The sequence below is a fragment of the Bombyx mori genome, chromosome 15 (assembly GCF_030269925.1).
Source record: "Bombyx mori chromosome 15, ASM3026992v2".
Taxonomy (NCBI): Eukaryota; Metazoa; Arthropoda; class Insecta; order Lepidoptera; family Bombycidae; genus Bombyx; species Bombyx mori.
The window spans coordinates 16,938,009-16,947,039 of record NC_085121.1 but is presented as its reverse complement, the minus strand read 5'-3'; positions in this window follow the sequence as shown (position 1 = coordinate 16,947,039).

Genomic DNA, 9,031 nt, shown 5'->3' with positions numbered 1-9,031 from the left:
CGACAGATGATTCGAGCCCTAAACTCCAGCAGAGGATGATAGAAAAGAAAGAAGAAAAGTCTCTGATCAGTGGTATTACCGCAAAGCCGGTGGAATTAAATTACATGTAACATTATCGCATCGCATCCGTTTCCAGGACGAACTGGTCATGTTTCGACTGACTCGGTGTTGCAATAGTTAGCACTACTGAAACATCAATACTTCACTACGTGAAACATCAATGCGTTTCGGTTTGAAGGGTGGGGCTGCCGTTGTGACTATACTGAGACCTTAGAACTTATATCTCAAGGTGGACGGCACATTTACGTTGTTGATGTCCATGGGCTCCAGTAACCACTTAATACCAGGTGGGCTGTGAGCTCGTCCAACCATCTAAGCAAAAAAAAACAATATTTAAACGTAAAAATCGACAAAAGAAGGGGAAATTGTCGTAACTTGAAAAACCCAAATTTACACCAGAGCCTTATTTAAATATGTATCATATAATATGGGACAAAATAATTTAGCCCAAAATGCAAGCTACGACATTTCCGCTTTCTCCCGTCGATATGTATGTATGTCAGTCTCTGGTGGCGATAACACAGAGAACCCTATTTTGGGGCCAGATAACCGTGCGTGAATTGTTCCCAATTAGTTATTAACATGGTCTTTATAAAGCTTATTCTTCGTTCCGAGGTAATTAAGAATTCGATTGTGTCTCGAAGAGTGCGATGATTTTCTCGTTGATGTCCTTGGGCCGTCTTCACTTTTGAACCCGAGCCATTCGAATAATTTTCACAGCAAAACCACCCCTCCAAACGTTCCCTCCCGATCTATACGTGAATTTTCCATTTTTGTTTCTCATAAAAATGTAGATATCGAAAAAAGGGTCTCATCACCACAGATTTACCTAAAAACTATGTAACCGTGGAAAAACATTGTTATTTCCGACGGAGGCCCCGGTCCCGGGGGCGGACATTAACATAACTTTGAAATGATTTCGGCGCCCCGAACCGTTCGTATAAAAACCGGCCGACCAACCCGTCGGTGTCCGCGGCGCATAAATAATGAAAACGACTTGTGTATCTTTTACTTCTCCACATATTATTTATTTATTGAAACGAGAATTCGCTGTGGGTTCCATGTTTTAACTTGTCATCGAATGTGGCTCGAGAACTGGTTGATTCTAAAACAAGAGCTCACGCAGAACGCGATCCTGAACATTTATACGAACATTTTTAATATACTCAAAATATTTGCTAAAGCTATTAGCGGCTGTCGAAGTATTAGCCGAAATCTGATGTTGACACGTTTGCAAGTCGTCGTGGCCTAAAGGATAAGACGTCCGGTGCATTCGTATCTAGCAATGCACCGGTGTTCGAATCCCGCAGGCGGGTACCTATTTTTCTAATGAAATACGTACTTATCAAATGTTCAGGATTGACTTCCACGGTGAAGGAATAACATCGTGTAGTAAAAATCAAACCCGCAAAATTATAATTTGCATAATTATTGGTGGTAGGACCTCTTGTGAGCCCGCACGGGTAGGTACCACTACCCTGCCTATTTCTGCCGTGAAGCAGTAACGCGTTTCGGTTTGAAGGGTGGGGCAGCCGTTGTACTATACTGAGACCTTAGAACTTATATCTCAAGTTAGGTGGCGGCATTTACGTTGTAGATGTCTATGGGCTCCGGTAACTACTTAACACCAGGTGAGCTGTGAGCTCGTCTATCCGTAAGTAAAAAAAAATATCAACATGATTCTTCAATGTTATTTGTTTTCTGTCATTACTAAGGTTTTGTTTATTTTCTATCTAAGTACTCTGTCATTACTAAGGTTTTGTTTATTTTCTATCTAAGTTCTCTATCATTACTAAGGTTTTGCCTATTTTCTCTTTAAATTTTCTGTCATTACTAACTTTTTGTCAATTTTTTTACACAGTACAATTGCATCGATTCTGTATTTATCGATGCGTCGATAAATTCATCATGTAATCATCGACTTCTCGAATCAAAGAAACGTTTGGCGCTCGATATATTCAAACGAGTTTCAAACGTAGCGCGTTTTACATTCATCAATCACTTTTGCTACAACCTATCTTTGAGTTTTGGCTACAAATAACATTGTTTTGAGACAGTACCGAGATGTTTAACCCAGCCCCGGGGAACGTTTATCCTTCTCGTATCCGAGGGGCCGACACGAAATAAACTTGTCCTAGATTTCGCATTCTGAGTTCCTAAGGACCTATCCGACGAAGTTTTGTTGGGCAGTGCTAACGCGTTGTCTGGTTTCGTCATAAATAAATTATCCATTTGACGTTCTGAGACAGCTGTTCAACGCTAGTTGTATTTATAATGGTGTCATGACGATAGCTGGGAGGCAATAAGGTTTGATACCAATGTTGCGTTTCTGCTAGGTGACAATTGAATTGTATCTGCATTAAATTCTGAATTGTAGGGTAGTTTTTAATGTAATGCATTTGAAATTATAGCCACAGCGTTCACGTTGTTTTTGGAACGAAGTTCCTTATCGCGCGTTGTGAAAGGGGGCTAGACGGAAAAAATTCTTACGAAAAGTTGTCACGAAACTTTTTAGATCCGTCATTCTGAACAATCAACGTGTAGGCGCTTATCGCGTGATTGCTCGTATCCGATTGGTCCGCGTAATGAGTACAGTTTCTCGAGATAGCGTTTCAACAATACTAATTTAGTTCATAGTATTGTTTTTTTCTTCTTCATAATGCCGTAATTTATTATTATAACTTAAAAAAAATAATTACAATTCCTTCACTAATTAATCGAAAGGAACTTCGTTCCATCCGGGTGTCCCTTGACACCTCTGTTTTTTTTTTATGACTGAAGGATTACTGGTGGCCCATAGGTCTTTCTAGTTCCAACAGTACAGGTGGGTGAACACGGGCTCAGCCAGAAATTTGCCATTCATATTGCTATGTCTATGAGTCCTAATACATACCAGTTTACCAAAGCCCGAAAACCAGGCCAAGCTTTTCGAAGAAAAAGCTCTTTTTTTTTATTGCTTAGATGGGTGGACGAGCTCACAGCCCACCTGGTGTTAAGTGGTTACTGGAGTCCATAGACATCTACGACGTAAATCCGCCACCCACCTCGAGATATAAGTCCTAAGGTCTCAGTATAGTTACAACGGCTACCCCACCCTTCGAACCGAAACGCATTACTGCTTCACGGCGGAAATAGGCGGGGTGGTGGTACCTAGCCGTGCGGACTCCCAAGAGGTCCTACAACCAGTGATTACGCTACCTTAGCGCTTACCGCTATGCGGCGATAGATGGCGCTACTTTTACCGGCGTAGCAATGTTTAGAAACCCATTTTTTTATTGCCCTTGTAGGCATACGAGTATACGGCCCACCTGATGGTGAGTGGTTACCGTCGCCCATGGACTTCAGCAATGCCAGGGGCAGAGTCAAGCCGCTGCCTACAAAATTATACATTTATACTAAATGGGCTGTGATTTCGTTTGAACGTTTATAATAGAATTTAAGTCCATCTTTAACTATAAAAATATCTCATTTAATATAACCTAATTAAGTTTAACGAGTAAATTACTAATGAAATTAATTACTCCGAGTATCCAGTGTATCAGGCGTGTGTACGCACTTCACGTTGTATGAAGAGGTCCAATTAAGAGATATTTCCCTGAGGGACATAAATGATTATGTCACACATTGTAAACTTAGCTGTAACAGCAACTAAAAATTATTTTATAATATACAAGCGGCCTGCTCCGGCTCCCCTCGGGCCTTTAACAAAAATTTCAACGATATTTGACGTTGTATTATTTTTAAAAATAAAAGAACACTTATTGCAGCATAACTATAATAGTTAGACATATGCTGTCGGGACACTTTTTTTAATAATAATGTGTTCTAGTAAGTCGTAGTACATTATTTTATACTATTATCAATAGTTTTCGCAGGGCACGCGATGTAAAGAATATTTTAGGTAATTTTTTTACACCTTGGGTTACATTATTGGAGTTTTAGTAAGGATCTCTAATTTTTTTCAAAAAAGATATAGCCTATGTCACTCGGGAATAGTGTAGATTCCAAACAGTGAAAGAATTTTTCAAATCGGTTCAGTAGTTTCGGAGCCTATTCAATACAAAAAAACAAACAAATCTTTCCTCTTTATAATATTAGTATAGAATAGTATAGTCAGCGTTGGTAGATTTGGGCTTGGAGTCCATCGTTTATCTCTTAAAGTATTTATTCAAAATCTTTAGGGTCGTCGTTTCTTCGTATATCTATTTGATCCTATTGTTCACGGTTTTACATTTATGTTCTGGTGACCCCGAACTCAACTGGCTATCTATAAAATGTAGCATCTGCGCCTGTGACTGGCGAAGGTACCACTATCGGGTAAGGTTCAAATCTTCTAGACGTTTTTATAAGTATTTATTACTAGCGACCCGCCCTCGCTTCGCTTCGGAAACATTAAAACACACATGAAACCAAAAAAATAAAATAAAAAAAAATAAAAAAAAAGTAGCCTATGTTCATCAGGGACAATGTCGGCTTCTAATGGAAAAATAATTTTTCAAATCGGTCCAGTAGTTTCGGAGCCTATTCGAAACAAACAAACAAACAAATCTTTCCTCTTTATAATATTAGTATAGATACACCTCACGCACGACTCCCAAAATTTTTAAATGCGTAATTAGTGTCGTCGAGAGGTTTCTAATTTATTTTTGCCTACCTATGTACCAGTAGTCTCAGGAGGTTATTCTGGCCTCACCCTGACAGCTGGGTGAGCTTACGGGACTCAACTAAGAGAGGTTACTAAGCTCTGTCCTGGCAAGTATAGTGCTTCGCTTATGTTTTTCACATAATCAGCAATAGCCACCAGAATAAGACCGAATTCGACTAGAAAATAATGTGGCTTAAGTTCTTTCGGGTTTTTCTTTATTTCCCGTGCAGGCAAACGAGCATACGGCCTACCTGACGGTGAGTGGGTTACCGCGTCGCTAATGGACGTCAGCAATGCCAGGAGCAGAGCCAAGCCGCTGCCTACCGAATCTACTGCTGCTACCTATCGGAAACTTATTCGAAGCGCTGATGCCGTTGTTTAATATTTGTATATATAATGATATTGAGTACTCCAGAATAAATAAACAGTAAAAGACTTAATTGCGTTTTCTGTTATATGTATAGGTATAATGAGAAAACAACATTTAAGACCCTTAATGTAATAAAATTAATATTATTAAACAGCCTGAACTTTCTTTTTACTGAATGCCAAACTTCACTGAATGACATATAGGGAAAATCCTTTTTAGAAAACTAAAGAGTTTTAGACTATGAAGGTTTTTCTTTACATATATTCACGAATAGTTAGTGTTTATTCAACTAGTCACCGACTACTTTAGTTTAGTTACGATGCTTCGAAATAGAATAATATATAATGTAAAATATAATTATTTAAATCCGAAATGTTTTGGCAAGATTAGTAAAAAAATTCTCCATAGGGATTTACGTCGTAATTATTTTTCAAGCTCTAATTTATGAGAGACGAGTTGAGACAAGGGCAGCTTTTTAAGCGCGATGTAATCAGCTTACACAAGTCTCGTTGTTATAAAATTTGTTTTTATGAATTTCAATTGGTTCACGTCGTCTGTCGTTCTCGGCGTGACGTATTAAAGAGCTGATATCGTTTGCTGAATTACTTTCTTGAAAAATAAGGCTTTTGGTATAAGCATCGATACATAATAATATGATCTATCGATCACTTAGATAGATGATTGCATTCCCAACGTGGATTGTCCATGACACGCCAAGCATTGATTGGCAAGCGTTAACAAAACTATGTACCATGGCTCTGTGATCGACTTACAGAGTCGAGACTGGAACGACATAAACATGAAAATCTTTGCTTGACATCGTTCTGTGGATCACATCAAGAGGAGGGTTGAGTTAGAGTTCGACCTTTCCACCGTAAAACAGTCAACGCCGAATGTCTGGCGGCGGTTAATCAGCCGGACCCAAATAAGGCTTCAGTGGCCTCCAAGAACTAAATATCTTCCAATAGCTCTGCTGTCGAAGGATACGGGGCCCCACCATGTGTATTTTCCCAAGAAAACCTCATGAGGTCACGACCCTATCGATGCAATTATGGTTTAATTAATAATAATAATAATAGGTTCATAATAGTAATGAATAATTTTAATAAGTTGTATAGCAATGCTACATTTTACCTACAACGCTGAACTGTGACGCGCTCACTCACACAGCGATAATATGCTAAATGAAGCTAAATGAAATATTTCTCCGATACGGATTACCACGAAAAATTGTTTGTGATAATGGAGTACAGTTTATATCGGCAGTAATGCAAAAACTTACATACTGCTTAGAAATCCAACAAGTTTTCACTCCAGTATATCCTCCTGAACCAAATCTAGTTGAAAGAAAGAATAGAGACATGAAAACACAAATAGCTATAATGGTTAAAGACAAACACCATTTGTGGCCGTCAACACTTCCAGCTATACGATTTGCAATGAATACAGCTCGTTGTCGATTTACATGCTTTTCACCAGCCTACTTAACGTTTGGAAGAGAATTACGGACACCGTACGAATTGACTCATGACCTTAGTTCGATAGTAGCATCTGAAAATTTTCTGGCAGAAATCACACCTAAGCTAAAACAACTAGCCCAGGATTTGAAGCTAGCAAGAGAAAATGCAGAGATCAACATGGATGAAGCTCGGCATAAATCAAATTATAAGAGAAGACCGGACCCAGGACATAAACTTGGAGACCTAGTCTTAATAGAATCCCATCCTATTAGTAATCTTAACAAGCAATTTTCTGCCAAATTTGCACCAAAGCGAGATGGTCCTTATGTGATAATGAAGAAACACGGTACTTCTACCTATGATGTTGCACACCCAGATTCACCAGATATATCAATTGGAAAATACCATTCCTCCGCAATAACAAAATTTGAGAAGAGAGATGATAGCATAGTCCAGCCGACTTATCCAATACGTCGTCGAGGACGACCACGTAAAACCTAAGGTGCTGATACTCTGTCGAGACGACTTTAGAGTACCAGAGGGGGAGGATATAGCAATGCTACATTTTACCTACAACGCTGCACTGTGACGCGCTCACTCACACAGCGATAACCATGAGTAATCTACGCATCGCCACCCCACTACGGCGTCAACGATCGCTATTTAAGAGGCCGCAGCGCGCAAAAAAAAAAAAAAAAATGGAGGAGAGCAGCAGCCGCCCCCGGAAGAAGGGAAGAATGAAGAGGAAGAAGAAGAAGAGGAAGAAAGAAGCGAAGAGAGAAGAAAGAAGTCGTCCCACCAATCACTACGATCCTGCTACATACCATCCCGCAGCGCATCACCCCTGCCTCATTAGGCAGGGAGTCACAAGTCCGGGCAAAGGGGTTTCCCCGAGGCCCGCTCCGCGCCCCCGCAAGGGGACGCGACGACCCCACGACAGTTATGACATTCGATAGCTAGACGGCAACGAGTGCGATAGCCCCGCAGTCCACTCGTCTGCCCAAGTTTAATCTGAGCGGTAGCCCCGCAGCCCTCAGAAAAAGCATCAGCTAGGAGGTTAAGGAACGCGGTAGCTCCGCAGCCCGTTCCAAGAACCACCCTTAGGAATTTGTACGTTTACTTTAATATCTACGAATCCGTGTGTTTTGTATAATTTGTTACATGAACGAATAAAGTTCCTGTTTACTCAGACATCAGTTATTTTAATTCATCTGGCAACATCATAGTTGTTAATTGTGGTAATGTTTCTCTAATTAAAAGTGTGTTGGCATAAGGCATTGTAAAGTATAACCATTCTGCCTATTTATGCTGCGACGGATGCACCAATACAGTGAAGACTTCAATCTTAACCTTAAGAGTGGGTAGTTTTTTATTTAATTTTTACTTCGCTTCAAGTTACCTCTTAACGTAGGGTGAATAATGATCCTGTCCCTCTCTCGTCTGTTCGCATTAGCTATTAAAATAATGCAGGTACTGCGGAAACCCTTGCAAATTCAAGGATCACAAACAAAAAGTTTGTATTAAAAATTCGGCTAACGTGATGCGTGATGGAAGTTAAGGCAAAACATATCGTTTCCGTGTTTGGTTAACCTAAATTTGTATAATATAATCTAGATAGTACGCTTGCCCAAAGACAGAAGACGGTCGAGCTTGCGTGTCCATTCTTCTCTCACTCTCTGTAGGTAAGGCCGTACTCAAAGACTACCATTGCTTTTTTTTTTCTTCCTACCTAAGCCGATTGCCTTGAGAGGCTATATCAGCGTCGCTTTAACTAGTAGGTGAGCTCGCGGGGCTCAAACCTGACGACGTTGCTAACACGAACCCTAGCAAGAGCCGTGCTTCCCAGAATATACCACCGGATCGGAAACGCGACCCACAGAAGATCCGGCAAGAAACTCAGTGGGCTGTGTCTGAGGGTTAATTTACTCGTCGAGACCTTCGTCGCAAGAAACGGGTTCGACGAGAACGATGACTCGAGTCGTACTCAAAGACTACCATTATCCACTATGAAGCGATCAATACGCTCAAGTACTTCCTGTTAATACTTTTGGTTTGTTTTTTTGTATAATGTTAGTGGACAAACGGGCTTACGGTTCATCAAACAGGTGTTATTGCTCCCCAAATCGCCGGTCCTAATATCGTTGGCAAGCTCATCTTCAAAATTTCACTTGCGCGATTTAGGTCTATAGATAGACGCACAAAGCAGATCGCTTCAGAAACATTGGCCGTCCGCAACGGCTGTACGTAGTAGGGGCGCTTACCATCGGATCCGTTTTGAAAGTTTCAAACTTTAATCCTGAGTAACGTAATTGCAAAAGTTCGAATACAAAAAGCTCGCTAGCGTTACGGGAAATCTACGTTCGGACGTTTGTAATTGATGTACGATCGTTTGCTGGAGGCTCATTTGTGGCCTGGTACACTAAATGTGAAAAATCATGAATCTATATATACTAGTGGTCCCGCAGTAGTCGAAATTCGACCATAATTAATTGGAAT